This window comes from Syngnathus floridae, chromosome 20 (assembly GCF_059516105.1).
Source record: "Syngnathus floridae isolate MCC-2025c chromosome 20, RoL_Sflo_1.0, whole genome shotgun sequence".
NCBI lineage: Eukaryota > Metazoa > Chordata > Actinopteri > Syngnathiformes > Syngnathidae > Syngnathus > Syngnathus floridae.
In genome coordinates this window covers 7,872,130-7,887,142 of record NC_142432.1, presented here as the reverse complement: position 1 = coordinate 7,887,142, position 15,013 = coordinate 7,872,130, and the positions used below count along the sequence as shown (strand labels likewise).

General features: G+C 42.4%; 1 long non-coding RNA gene across 4 annotated transcripts in view; it reads right to left on the bottom strand.

The window, feature by feature from the left end:
• Positions 1-15,013, bottom strand: part of LOC148381177 (uncharacterized) — a 94,233-nt gene that overhangs the window by 58,769 nt on the left and 20,451 nt on the right. For 3 of the 4 annotated variants that reach the window (XR_015854645.1, XR_015854643.1, XR_015854642.1), the window contains exon 2: positions 1,299-1,446. This is a non-coding gene — a long non-coding RNA (uncharacterized LOC148381177). Of the gene's footprint in view, positions 1-1,294; positions 1,447-15,013 lie in introns of all 4 variants that reach the window. The other variant, XR_015854644.1, reaches the window with a different exon arrangement.

Here is a 15,013-nt window from a genome sequence, read left to right as displayed (position 1 = left end):
CGCTCTGATGACCGTGGTGCGTTTGCGTACTGATGGAAATCCCAGCATGTAGCTGAATCGCAGAACCTGGATTGTTCATTTTCACCAACATAAATTACTCAGTCAAGTCGTGACACCTTGACTGTGATCACCACTCGGTTGCCACGCCAGAACAGCAGTGTCTTAAAACATGACTTTGTTCTTATCGTCGCAATATTTATAGGGCTAGTCTGAAACAGTTAAAGTCAAGTTGATTATTTTGGATTTTAATCACAATCAGTTTCAATAGTTTATTCCTTACACTGCCTAAAACCTTTTTAAAAAGTTCAGTTTTATTAAAAAAATACAATTTAAAAAATCTAGTGTATTTATTTTTTGTATTCAATTATTCCACTTTCTCTATATATACATACATAGGAATAGGACTATATTTATATAGCACGTTCACAACGTCTTTCGTAATACAACAAATTTTATTATAGAAGCTGGTGGAATGCCTAACAGATTTTTGTTGGTGGTGTGCCTCGAGATTTTTTTCCAATGAAAAGGTGTGCCGTGGATGAAAAAAGTTTGGGAAACACTGCTATAAGCAAGCGCCCTGGACCGCTCTTCCCCGCCCTCCCCGCTCCCTTCACAGCCTTGCTAGACAATCGGAAACTACTGAAGTCTAACAACATAGACGTTGCTACTTTGAATAAACTCCATATCAAATAACTATAACATAAATATAACCATCTGTGTCACTCCAGATCATAAAATCTCCTGACTTCGGAAGTCAGTGAATGGAACTCATTGTCAGTGAGGCTCCAATTATTCCACAGCCATAGTGCACCCTCATGCGGTTCAAAGTGAAAATAACATGTGAAGTGATCAACTATACAAGTAAGTCAGTAATGTGTTAATGATCAAGTAAAAATTTGTGAATAATTACACATATAAGTCAACCCCCCCCCACCCAAACTATGGGAAAAAAACGCGACTTATAGTCCGAAAAATACGGTATCTCTGCCACTGGCTCCACTATTACCGGGCAATATTTTGCTGCCATAAAAAAACTTTAATAGAACAATAATTTGTCGTGACAAATTTGTAAGAGGTAATAAATCTTCCTGCGAGAAGACAATAAAAATCATGATGCTTCTGTCAGCCATTCTGCAAAAATCATTTTACTCGTGTCCGTATTATTTTATTTTATTTTTTTTTTATGACTAAACGTAACGATGATAAAACACGCGCCCGGATGGATGCCTCGCTTTGAGACCCACTTGTGCTTTTCTTTCCCGGTTACGGACAATGAGGTTTTCAATGTACGTACTCACTCGCTTTCTCCCGCTTTCGTAGGATGAAGGAGGCGGCGGCCCGCCTCTTTTGGATTCCCTCGGCTGCTCCTCACCTGTGGCACCGTGCTCCATCGCTGCGATAAATCAAACAAGTCAAATCTGATTTATCTTCATGCTCTTTCAGTACCTGACGACAGATAAAAGGGATACTTCATTATGAATTGAAGAAATCTGAGAGGACCAAAATATTTTATTGACATGACATCATCTGCCCATACCAAACGAAACCGTTCTGCTTTATGAAACCCTAGCTCGAGCTCGATGCATTCCGTTAAATCAACCTCCAAAAGATGAGAGCGAGCGTCTCGACTATACGGCGGGTTGAAAGGAGAGAAAAATATCAGCGCTCTTAAAAAGCAGATACAAAGAAAAAAAACTCATTTCAAGAGCTACAGCACACCTCAATGAGATGGAGCGATAAGATGGTGTGCATTATGGATTAAATGAAAGAGAGCAGATCGGTTTGGAATCCAAACATTAGTTATTTGGGGGGGGGCAAGGGAAACCACAGCCTTTGAAGTTCTCTCTCAATTGATAATTCACTCTGGTATGAAAGACGGAGAGATTCAAAAGAGTTGTCTATTGAGATTTTAAAAGGTAAGTAAGTAGCTAAAGGGGCTAAGTACTGTGGATCCAACATGCCATTCGAAGCTTTGCTTTGTTTGAATTTTGAATTTAGTTTTTTTTTTTACTTTCAGACAAGTAAATATTCTGCTCTTTGGTCCAAAAAAAATGCAATTTTATTAATGGGCCACATTTGCAATAGGTGTAAAAAAGGAAAAACGAAAGTACAGTTGGACGTAGAACCGAGTGGACGAAAATACGCGACAGAGCAAATTTATGAATGATAAAGAGAAATTACATTTTCAAAAGGAGTCAGGGGAGTGTGACCGTCACATTATAAGTGACCTGATTTTCATGGGCGGTTATTCAAATGAGGGAAAGACCGACAGGAGAGAATTCTGGCAAGTGTGGGCCAGATCCTCAGAACTCGGCCCTCTGCCCTTCACCCCCACAGTGCAGCTAGCAAGCAGATAGACGGTTAAGGCACTTTGACACGAAATGCAGAGCAGATGGCACTCGGTGGGTGGCGCCGGGCAGTGTCTGATATCGGAGGCCACGCTGAGCCGAGCCGGGTCCGCCTTGATTGGTGTCTGCCTGACCCGCTGCTCGCTTGATTACCAGCGGCACATGCGGCTTGTTCTTGTTTGTGTGCTGACAGCACGCTTGGAAAAAGTCACCGTCGGCGCGGATTGAGCCACACGGTCAGCGCAACGTTTGACGGCAAACGACGTGGCTTGACATCTCCGGCGCAAAAAGGAATCAAGCCGAGTGAGGGAGGAGATCGACGCTAATGTGCATTATAATGCCGTCGTCACGGTGAATTGCAGGATGTCGAATATCGGGAGATCATCCGGGCAATTCCAACTCTGATTTATATCTAATTGCTATTATTTCGCATCAAAAAATAAAAATCTGTTTTAATACTTTTAATGGATGTAACAGATGTAAAATGTTTTTTTTTTGTTATCCCCATTGAAGTTGCCTTCCCACGTGCTGTCACTCAGCTTTAGTGGAAAATGAGCGATCCCCTCACCGGCCGTTGAAATATGAGCGACCGAAGTCGCCGGTGACATTTTGATCCGATCGTTGTCCTTTCGGAAATGTCCAAGAAGTGCATAAATGTTATCTTTATGCAAGCCATCCGTCAGGTGAACTGTTACGGCTTTGTGCTCATGAAAACCAGCGGCGCTGTGCCACTTGTGATTCGCAGGTCGGTCCTTCGGTTTGCTTCAGTCACCCTGTGATGGGAATTAATGTTGCTATTGATCCTCTCAAACCAATGAAGGCTAAAAAAAATGCTTCTGGATTGATTTGGTCATTGGCATCTGGGCACCTGGATTAGACCGGGACCAAGATCCACGTCTGGTACATACAGAGGATACCGAGTTGTCTTCTTCCAGCAGCCCTGGGCTGAGAATGGCCGACGCGTCCCCGTCGCCCCTTGCCTCTCTTGCTCGCCACGGCTTGCCTTTGGCTGCCACGAGCAGATGTCGCACGTTGCCTCCTAGCAACGGCCGCAGCCGCTTGGCAACAAGCACACACCTGCTCTACTGTCGTACTTTATTCGCATCCACAAACATGCATGTCACGGCACGTATAAACACTTAATCCCCGCCAAAAGCCGTACATGCATAAATAAGAGCACCCGGATCAAAAGTATGAGCAGGTGTTACCCACGTCACACAATTTTCATGCTCATGGTCGGAAAATGTCACGTAGTACTCGGCTGGTACTTGGCGAGCAGGCACTCTGCGGTAGTGAACATTTTAGAAGGAGACGATGAACCAAAGTGCACGTTTTCTTAGCGATTTGGGATCTCCAAAATAATTTTCAGCTATATATAGAGAGGCAAGGAGACGTTCTCATCGCTTCGTTAACCAAGTGTGAAATAGCTCTGGCTAAGTTAAGGAGGGCGACAACCATTAATACTGATAAAAACGGGACGAGGTGCTCTCAAGGTGAAATGTGACCGAGCACCAAGAAAGTGATTTATGTCACCTTCGCTTGCAATCCTGAATTAAGATCCCCCCCACACACACACACATATATGCACACACACACTTTTCAACCTTGTCTTACTTGGACCGTTCAAGACAGTACAATATCACATACAAATCCTAGCGCCGATCCACTTTTAATAACGTGGTGCAGCTTGGGGCTTGATTCTTGAGCTCTGAAAATTTCATTTTAATGTGACCCTGAGCATAATTTCTACAATCCGTTGTTTCAACAGCATGGTGCTATTTTGTGTCCAGAAGCTTTGTGACACCAGAGTAGTGTTATACTGATAAAAGTTATTACTTTACCAAGGGACTGTCTATTAACTGGAACTCATAACATCATCTTGAATTGCGCTTTTGTGCTGGTCGGAGGCATCTCTACCGAGTCTAAACTAAAGGGCAGAACTTTGTGGATGCTACGCTAACTCTGGGAAAACTGGGTTGTATTTCATCTTTTCCTTTCAAGTCCGGTTTGAAACATTCCAGCCTTGCGTCATTATCCTCACGAGCTATGCCGTATCTTTCATAGAGGATGTGTCCGGGGTTTGTCACATCCCTAATTGGGCAAATCAACATGCCATACATGCCGGTGGATCCGTTTTATTAGACTAATCAGCTCTCTCGAGGCAGCACGAGACCCTTGTCAAATTGTTAATAAGGTCCTTGGTCAAGATCAGGTCGGGGCGCCGCAGCCTTCTGGTAATTTAAGACGGGAAGACGGCCTGCGAGTATCTTTGGAGAGGAGCCCCGTGAAGTCGAAGCTGAGCTGGAAATTGAAACTTGTATGGGGAATGTAAAGTCACGGCTGCATCGAAGCTCCCGGACAACAGCTGTGCTCTAGTCAGCCGTCCAAGTTGGTATGCTATTCAGAGGTTTGTCCTCAACATGTTGCCCCATGAATAATGAATAGCACCCGAGGAGGAATATGCACACGCACATTTAATTCCGCCGGCAAACGCAAGAGGATATTGCCTTCCGCGAGCGACTGCTCGTTTCAATTAAACAATATAATGCTTCTTACTTACCCCGACGCTTTCCGGTGGCGCAATAACATAAGATGAAATTGCTGCAGTTGCTTACCGAGACCCCTGTAGATAGCGCCGAACTTCCACTTTAAAGTTTGAGAAGAAATGGAAACCGTATCGCAGTCACGGATTAAAGCCGTGTAATTGCGTCGCCAAGATACGGTGCGCAACAGAGCAACAAAACACAATTAACCCTCGTGAGTGGGGCCAAAAATGGCGGCCTCTGTTTAGACTTTTATTCATGCTCAGAAATTTAAAATCGGATCCCTGAGCCGGTTAATAATTTTCTAAATCATCTCAGAAAATAAAATGACCATTTGATTTGAAATATAATACACAGCCTAACTTCTACTAACGACCCAGGCTAAAGCTTGTCTTACATCAACATTCTTAGCTGACAGGAATTACTACTTTCCTATTTCGGTAGTGCTTATATGTTCAAATGGGTCCATTCCTGAATAGCAATCTGCAAGGAGAAGGGGAAGGTTTGAGCTTCCAAGTCAAACTTTGTACATTTGAGGCCTTCCCTACTGCGAATATTCCAAAAACTGTCGCCTTCAGGTGTGGCTTAAAATGATAAAGCAGTAAAAAGAAAGACACGAGGATGAGGCGAATAGCGAAACTGTGCTGAAGGAACGGCTTCCTGAGGAGAGTCGAAGCACATCTTCAAGCAAAGCCTCGGAATGATACTTCCCAGGGAGGAACCTTTGTGGCTAGCTCTCGTTAAGCTGCCGCAAAGGCGGACTTCATGTCTCACCTCGTGGCCTTCACACCGACACCGGTCATTATCTGCTACACTTTCAACTTCAACAACACTCTTGAATTGTTTCTATCCAAATAAAGATTTCAAATGCAAAAGCTGACTTTCGAGCGACCATCCACCGCAGACCGCTTAGCATTAGCAGATTAGCATTAGCGACAATGTTAGCTTCTGCCACCGCAATCCGACGTCCCCATCCTTCCACCTTGGTGTATTTTGGCGCTCTCCAAGTGTCCTTTCCGTTTGGACGCCAGCCTTGTGCAAAGTGTATAAATTGCCTCTCACATTAAATGAAAGCTCACATCATGATTCGGTCGTTTAGAGGGAGGAAATTTGCGCGCAGTGAAGCCAATTGGGATAATATTTCCCAATGACCCTGTTTTTTTTTCCTCTCTCGGCCGCCGTAATGCAATTTCAATTTCCTGACGTCCCTTCAGGTCATCGAATGTGCCATGGGAAGGTAAACCTCATTTCTATGCTTCAGTCTCAGAAAATTTGAATATTGTGATGAAGTTCTTTATTTTCTGTAATGCAATTAAAAAAACAAATATGTCATACATTCTGGATTCATTACAAATCAACTAAAATATTGCAAGCCTTTTATTATTTTAATATTGCTGATTATGGCATACAGCTTAAGAAAACTCAAATATCCTATCTCAAAATATTAGAATATTTCCTCAGACCAAGTAAAAAAAAAAAAGATTTAAAACAGCAATACAAAATCAAACATTTGAAGATGTCCATTAATGCACTCAGTACTTGGTTGGGAATCCTTTTGCACGGATTACTGCAACCAATGCGGCGTGGCATGGAGGCAATCAGCCTGTGGCTTTGCTGAGGTGTTATGGATGGCCAGGATGCTTCAATAGCGGCCTTTAGCTCATTTGCATTGTTGAGTCTGGTGTCTTTCAGCTTCTTCTTCACAATACCCCACAAATTCTTTAATGGGGTTTAGGTCAGGAGAACTGGCAGGCCAATCAAGGACAGTAATGCTATGGTCAGTACACCACTTACTGGTGGTTTTGGCACTGTGGGCAGGTGCCAGATCATGCTGGAAAATGAAATCATCATCTCCATAAAGCTTTTCAGCAGACGGAAGTATACAGTGCTCTAAAATCTGCATTTACTCTGGACTTGATGAAACACAGTGGACCAACACCAGCAGCTGACATGGCTCCCTAAACCATCGCTGACTGTGGGAACTTCACACTGGATTTCAAGCAACTTGGATTTTGCTCCTCTCCAGCCTGTCTCCAGACCCTGGCGCCTTGACTTCCAAATGAAATACAAAACTTGCTTTCATCTGAAAAGAGGACTTTGGACCACTCTGCGACTGTCCAGTGCTTCTTTTCCATAGCCCAAGTCAGACGCCTCTTCCGTTGTCTTGAGTTCAAAAGTGGCTTGACCATGGGAATACGGCTATTGTAGGCCATTTCCCGGACACGCCTGTGAACAGTGGCTTTTGATACCTGGACTCCAGCTTCAGCCCACTGTCTTTGAAGCTCCCCCAAATTCTGGAAGCGACTCTTCTTCACAAGGCTGCGGTCATCTCTCTTGGTTGTGCAACGTTTCCTGCCACATTTACCCCTTCCAACAGACTTTTTGTGGATGTGCTTTGAAACTGCACTCTGTGAACAGCTTGCTCTTCAAGAAATTTCTTTTTGTGTCTTACCCTCCTGATGGAGTGTGTCAATGATGGTCTTCTAGACAGCAGTCAGATCAGCAGTCTTCCCCATACTTGTCATTTAGTTTACTGTACCAAGCTGAGTGTTTTTCAAGGCTCAGGAAACCCTTGCAGGTGTTTTGAGTTAATTAAACGATTCAAGTGATTAGTTGAATACCCTACAAGTATACTTTTTCATGATATTCTAATATTTTGAGATAGGATATTTGTGTTTTCTTAAGCTGTATGCCATAATCAGCAATATTAAAATAATAAAAGGCTTGCAATATTTCAGTTGATTTGTAATGGATCCACAATGTATGACATTTTTGGTTTTTTAATTGCATTACAGAAAATAAAGAACTTTATCACAATATTCTAATTTTCTGAGACAGTCCTGTATATCTTTGCGGCACTGACTTGCAACGTACTCACAGGGCGATTTCCTCATAATCAATTATTCGAGCTCTAACGACAAAGAATGCACAATACTGATAAGAGTGTGGACTTTTTTCCCCTTTTTTAAATGGCGAGCGAAAAGACAATTTGAACAAAACCCTTGGGCAGTATTTTTTTCCACTCTATGTCAAAAATAATTATTCAACATAGCCTCTAAGGGAAAACTCGATCATTCCAATAAATTGTTGTTGGGGAGGGATTAACCCTTCCTGCGAAGGACAATCAAATTTTTTTTATCTTGAGTTTTGGCATGCGTCATATGAAAGTGACAAATTAGGCCCCTTCTGCCTTTTGATTTCAACACAACGCCATGACTCAAAGTGACGCTGACCTTTTACAAGCAACATCTGTGGGGAGTTGGGATTTATGCTCACCCGCGTAGGCCTCGTGCCAACACGCCGGCCGCTGTTTTTCTACCATTAAACATGAGTTATGTCACACTTCCCATTTAATCACATGCTTTTTTTTTCTTGTCTACTTTTTTTTCTTTTAAGAACAAGCCAAAATGCAGACCTCGGACAACGATTCAGCGCGAGCCGGCCCATATGACAAATTACACCTGCAGTCGCACTTAAAGGTAATGTTTGCGGGCCCCAAGGACAAGGGACTAACAATTCCATTAAATGTTTTCAATTGACCTTCACGAGTGTTGCTTTGTGCACAGTCAATGTTTACAAAAATCAATACTGCCGCTATTAAGCTATTACTCATTATTTCCATCAGAGTCGGCCACAGCGTCGGGCAAACGACAAACGACTACTTTGACTCATGCAACATGTTAGTTCACCTCTGCTGAATGTTCCAAAGCCACTTGTAGCAAGCAACAGGGCCAAGGGAATTTATTTGAGGTTATTTTGCACATTCAGAATGATTTGCCGGATGCAATACTTTCACTGTAAGTGCTCAAATGAGATCTGCTCAACGACATCATAAAAAAGTCAGTGAGCTGGGGGATTCCATTACGTAATTCCACAAATGAGCAGTACACATTGTGGACTACCTAAAGTTAGCCCGCAAAAAAAAATTAAAGTAAAAGCAATCTACCTTTTTTTTTTACCTCCACAACTCGATACATACATTGCCCATTTATGGATGTTTCTCGTATCCACTGAGGGACCGTGGGAGATGAACGGCCCTATTCAGGAAATAAATAAGAGCCTGTAAAGACACTTAGCCTGACCAAGAACAAGCATTAAATAATTACTGTAATTCACTTAAGTTTCTTTTTTAAGCTGTGTAATGATTTTCCGTTTCCCTCCTTGCACAAAATTGATCCGACGAGGAGAGAGCCAAACAAACGAGATTCTCCATCTATCTGCGAGAAACGCATTTACAAGAAATGTATTATGGATTTAAAGCAGTACAATTGTGTTTTAACATGTCTGTGACATGTCTTTGTCAAGATAGCCCAAGGAATTATAGGACACCCTTTTTGTGTTACTGAAATTAGCCTTTTGCAAGTGCTGCTGCTCACCTCAGCCACATGGGGGCAGTATAAGACAAAGCGATGGCTAGACTGTCCATACAATGTAGATGTCTCAGCTCTTCACAGAAGATAAAGAATACATGACTGGGTTATTTTACTGTTTTATTTCATAACTATCGCATATCATCTGTTTAAATGTTTTCCCATTGTGTTAATGTTAGCATTAAGCTAAAGGCTAAGCTATGTGCTTGCTTAAAATACACACAAAGTGTAATTATGTTGAATTGGACAGGAAACTGGGAGTGGCATTAAACTGTAAAAATCATTTTGAACCTAATTATTTTCCTCAACTCATCCCAGGATGCAACGCTGAAGTCGACAAGTTGGGGCGGAGAAGGAAGGGGCAAGAGGTGGGGGGCAGCCCAAGCAAATTAAGGGGGCAACTTCTCTTTTTCCTCAGCGGCATTAAATCAAACGATCTTTCCAAGGTGGCTGACAGCCGCCATCCATCTTTCCGAGCTGATGTCCGTAGGGTGTAATCACACGGCGGCGGCACCACTGCGCCACCCATCTCCCGCTCACCTCAGTTGTGGATCAAACGAAGCTTTTGAAGAGTGCGCTTGCTCTCTACTTTCCACAGACTAATGAATCAAACCGGCCCGTTAATTATTACTCTCGTAAGACGGGAAAGTGAAATCCATGACACGATTTTTTTGTTTTCTTGATTATCCAGGTGTTTGATTTCGTCTTGAAAATGTCGCAACACTAACACGAGAAGGAATGTTTGTGATTGTAAGTACAGTAACACCAGCAGGCATACATTTGCATAGACAAAACAAAAAATCTAATTTGCAAATATTGCTTTCTAAAATGATTCCAAATAGTACGTCACAGCAGGGAGAGGGGGTGGGCTGATTCTGCTCACACTAATAGTGCAATTAGTGTGATTATTTCCAGATGAGCTCAACTAATGTAGTCAATATATGGTTATTGAAAGGTAATTACAACAATGTGCCGGGTTGACAGCCTAGGCATACGTCGGGAAATCGAAAGTGAGAATTCATTTTTTATGTAGAAATTAGAAATGCATATTAGCAAAAATATGCTGTGATGAGTTAAGATGACAATATGTCAGGTTGACTTCTTCATCCTCACGACAAGCCCCCAACGCAGAAGTAAACTTTTTCTTTCGGGAGCTAATGAAGAAGTATCTATTTTACGCCATCAACAAGCTGCAAATGAGGTGGAAATGCCAAATATGAAATAGATTTAAGGACGCCCTCCCGTTCTTGTTGTGGGTCGATACTCTCCGCCTGACTCATGATGCTAAATGAGAAACAGGCGCCAAAACACCATCGATTACACCGGCTGCCACTTGTACTTCTCATTTCCCGCCTTCCAAAAAGCGCTCTTATATCATGCGCAGGACCGACATTCACATTTCTATCCTACTCAAAGAAGTGATGATTCGTCACAAAGAACTTTGGTATCGTGGAACTGTTAGGTAAAAGGATGGCATATTTACATAAGTGCCCCGGCAGCAAATTTGTCCATCCATGACAAGATCATCTAAGCTATGTGTGTGTGTGTGTGTGTGTGTGTAGGGGGGGGAAATTTGGCTCCATTTCCTAATTATATGACCCGAGTGGTATTGGGTGTTTAAGATTCCACTATATATGCTTCTGGGAATGAAGGTAGATTTTGCTGACCTAGTTGAAACCCCGCTGAACTGTCATCGGTGTACAGTTGAGAAGCGGTGGCCCCAAACAGTCAATCATTCCTAAAATACAACATATTCCCTTTTCCTCCTAGTTAAACGTGAATCTGGTGTCAAAAATTGCAATCTGCCTCAGTCAGAGATGACATGTGCTGTCAGGATCCAAATGGATAGTAAACAATACCGAGAAAGTTTTCAAAGGGGGGCACTTTTACAACAAATATTTGGATCGCAAGTTAAAAACTAATGTTATTTTAATTATTCATTCATTCATTCATTCATTCATTCATTCATTCATTCATTCATGTATTTATTTATTTGTTTATTTATTCATTTATTTATTTGTTTATTTATCTGTTTATTTATATATTCATTCATCTATTTATTCATTTTTTTTATTTAGGGGGCTGGTTTACCTTTCCAAATGAGTGTTGTCACAGAGTGACAGCAGAGTGCAGCCGGGACGCTCATCAAATCAATTTGTGTTCAGTGGCAAGTGGACAGAAAAGCAGGTGGGAAAGTCGGCGCTCACTCGGGGCACCCCATTCTCCGAAGGGTTGGATGAGATGCTTATATTTGTCAGCCCAGTGCAATCTGATAGAGCCAGAAAACCCATCACAACCCATAACGAGATGGTGGTAAAAACGAGGAATAAAAGTCAAAGACCTCATTCGCTTTTTTTTTCGCACCAATCTGGCTCTTTGTTACACTCGGGGTGGAGGTTAAGAGGGCCACAATACGATTGTGCTATTTTTAGCTTGGGAGAGGTTCCAGACTGTGTGTACCATCAGGAAGTCGCTTTCCCTTGTCTGAGACGCGAGCCAGGTAATGAAGCAACTGCAGTCTGCAGCTCTTCCTTTGGGCTCAATTTACACACGACTCAACTATTTAAATCAGTTGAAATATAACATACAGTCGAGTGTAGCACAATTGTGACAGAGCATTGACAGATGGACTATTTAAAGGCCCTGACAGGCATTGCCACTCGGATTGGATTTGCACTGCTGAAAATTGAAAATTCTGTTAGAACAGTGGCTCGCAATTTTATCGCATCCCGGCAGAGTCGGCGTACCATCTACCGTCCGCACAGACTCTGGAAATGAAAATGCTTCTTTGTACTTAATCTGGCAATTTGCACTCTATCTTTACTGTAAAGTCCCGGACAAAATGTAAAACATATGGGGGACGAAGAGCGTTGAGGTCTCTCAGGTAGAATGGGAAAATGTCCTTTGGCATTTGACTGGCTGGTAATAAGCTTAAACGCCAACAGGCTTTATTAAGGCCGAGATCTTATTGTGGCAGATTGTGATGAATCGCTTATTTCAAATCTCTCTCGTCTTGTTCAAGCTGCAAAGCTGCCAAAGTGTCAACGCAGTGACTGGGGCCCAGCACCTTTACTCCACTTCCAAATTGGCTCGAAACACAAACTTCTGTTCCTGCTTTGCTCTCACATACACACGCATAGGAAAACACCTCCATCTTCCCAACATCTAATCCCATTTGATTGTGTCATTTATGTGAATACCGTGCTGGGTCGGGGTGGGAGCGCTTTCTTGCGGGCAACACAAGCCATGTTGATGACAAGGTGGCAGAGTATGTGTGCGGCGGGAGGCACACAATTGAGGCACTAGCACACCGAGGTGTGAAGTACAAAGGATGTCAACTACAGCTATTTCTTTCTGTAGGCACGACTGAAAAAGATTTGAGAATCTTTGGTTAAGAAAATACTTCCTGCTTTCATTCTTTCATAAGTGTGCCACCATCTCATCAATCCATCAAAAAACATTGAAACATCTACACTCAAAAGCATACAGAGGGTGGAATTAACCGAAATGCCAATGTTATTATTATCATTATTTTTTGCAAGTGGCGTCTTTAGGATAATTCGCTTTTTTTATTTGGTACTGCTGCGATCAATTAAAAAGCGCAGCGCTAAAGCTATTCATGTCTTTTTGAAAGGCGTTAAAGGTTCACGCTAGTTAAAAAGCCAGCCGCCGCGCATAATACGTCAAACTGCCCTGAGGCGTCTTTGAAAAAATTTTCATTTCACACAATTAGGGCCAAAGTTCTTTCAATCAGCTTTCTTCTTTTTCGAGATTTGATCGACTTTCCAAATGGATATTATTGAATTAAAGTCCATCTGGGCTTCCCGTTAGGATGTAATTACACTGTCGCTATTTTTTGAACAGCTTCTCTCATTCCTGACACCACGAAGAAAGAAAATTTGTCCGTTCGTGGGGCTCAATTTGCAGAACAAGCCGAGAAATGGCCACTTAATAATCATCACCATGGTATCCTCGCTGCTCCAGCTGAGTGAAAGCACTCAGACAGCTTTGTTTTTTCTTTTGATTTTTTTTTTGTTTGTTTTTGCCTAAGAAACGCTCTTCAGAAGCTTTGGACTATTTGAACCCAGAGAGGGAGTGCATTAGGAGCTTAAACCGAGAACTTTTTGAGTGATAGTGTCAACGAATCAAAGAACAATCGGGAGAAAGCATTAGTTAAAGTCCCAAAAGTCCCAATGATCATCGTCACACACACATCTGGGTGTGGTGAAATTTGTTCTCTGCATTTAACCCATCCCCATGTGATTTTGATCCATCCCCTGGGGGAGAGGGGAGCAGTGAGCAGCAGCAGTGCCGCGCTCGGGAATCATTTGGTGATCTAACCCCCCAATTCCAACCCTTAATGCTGAGTGCCAAGCAGGGATGCAATGGGTCCCATTTTTATAGTCTTTGGTATGACCCGGCCGGGGTTTGAACCCACAACCTTCCAGTCTCAGGGCGGACACTCTACTACTAGGCCACTGAGCTAGGATGGAGGAACTGCAAAACTATTTCCAAAAGTCCAGTCTATGAAAAACAGGAGGTGGGCAACACGCACTGCAATAGCGCAACATTAAATCAGTGTATGCGATCTGCAGGAGCTACACTTCCATCTTTCCCGCAGTGTAAAAACCTGATGAAATTGGAATCCTTGAGGCTGGGCTCAGTTGGTCTCTGTAAGCTCTGATTTGCCACCGTGTGTCATTACGGCAAGACGTGCGCTCGTACTCAGCGCACTACTTTTGAAGCGGCGAGGGCCGACTCCTGTAAAAAAAAAATATATTTTTTTTTGCAGGAACTATTGAGATATTTACTTTTATCTTTTGGCGCTGTGCCCGCTGCATTGTTCTCGTTAGCGCTCATGCACCCAAAGCTGATGAGGAGCCGCGCAGCTAGAGAATGCTGAACAGGGATCTGCTGCCCACAAGACAGCAAATATCGATAGATAGTCGGTGCCAAGTACAGCCGAATTATTGTGTCGTGATTATTTATAACAATCTTTGTTCAGGTGTTTATTTTCTTTTTAACTTCGGCATTCTCCAACGTCGTGCTGATGCGTTTTGACAGTCGGCAACAGTTTAAAAGCGGGACTAAGCTTTGAACTTTACTTTGCAGCCGCACTAGTGCATACAAATCAAATAGTGATTAAAGGTTCGCCTGTCAGACTAAACGTAAAACTAAGACAACATGTTGCCTATGACGTCACCTAGCTTAATGCTAACGCACAACGTAAAACGCTACGGACTGGCTAACAAAACTAGCAACAGACATTTATAGTCCAAACAGAGCACCAGACATATATTCTTCATCCTCTGCAAAGAAAGATGAATATAACTGGATTTTATTCACATATGAGGCATTCTTACAGTATCTTAGAGACAAATCAGTCATGCCAAATGACTAACAATAATAAAAACAACATGGGGGTCACAATACTGACATACCGTATTTTTCGGACTATAGGTTTTTCTTCATAATTTGGGTGGGGGGGTGACTTATACTCAGGAGCGACCTATATGTGAATTTTTTCACAAATTTTTACTTGATCATTATCACTTTACTTACTTACTAGTATAGTTGATCACTTCACATGTTATTTTCACTTTAAACCGCATGAGGGCGCACTATGGCTGTGGAATAATTGGAGCCTCACTGACAATGAGTTCCATTCACTGACTTCCGAAGTCGAGAGATTTGATGATTTGGAGTGACACAGATTATTTGATAAACTTGTTATTTATGTTATAGTTATTTG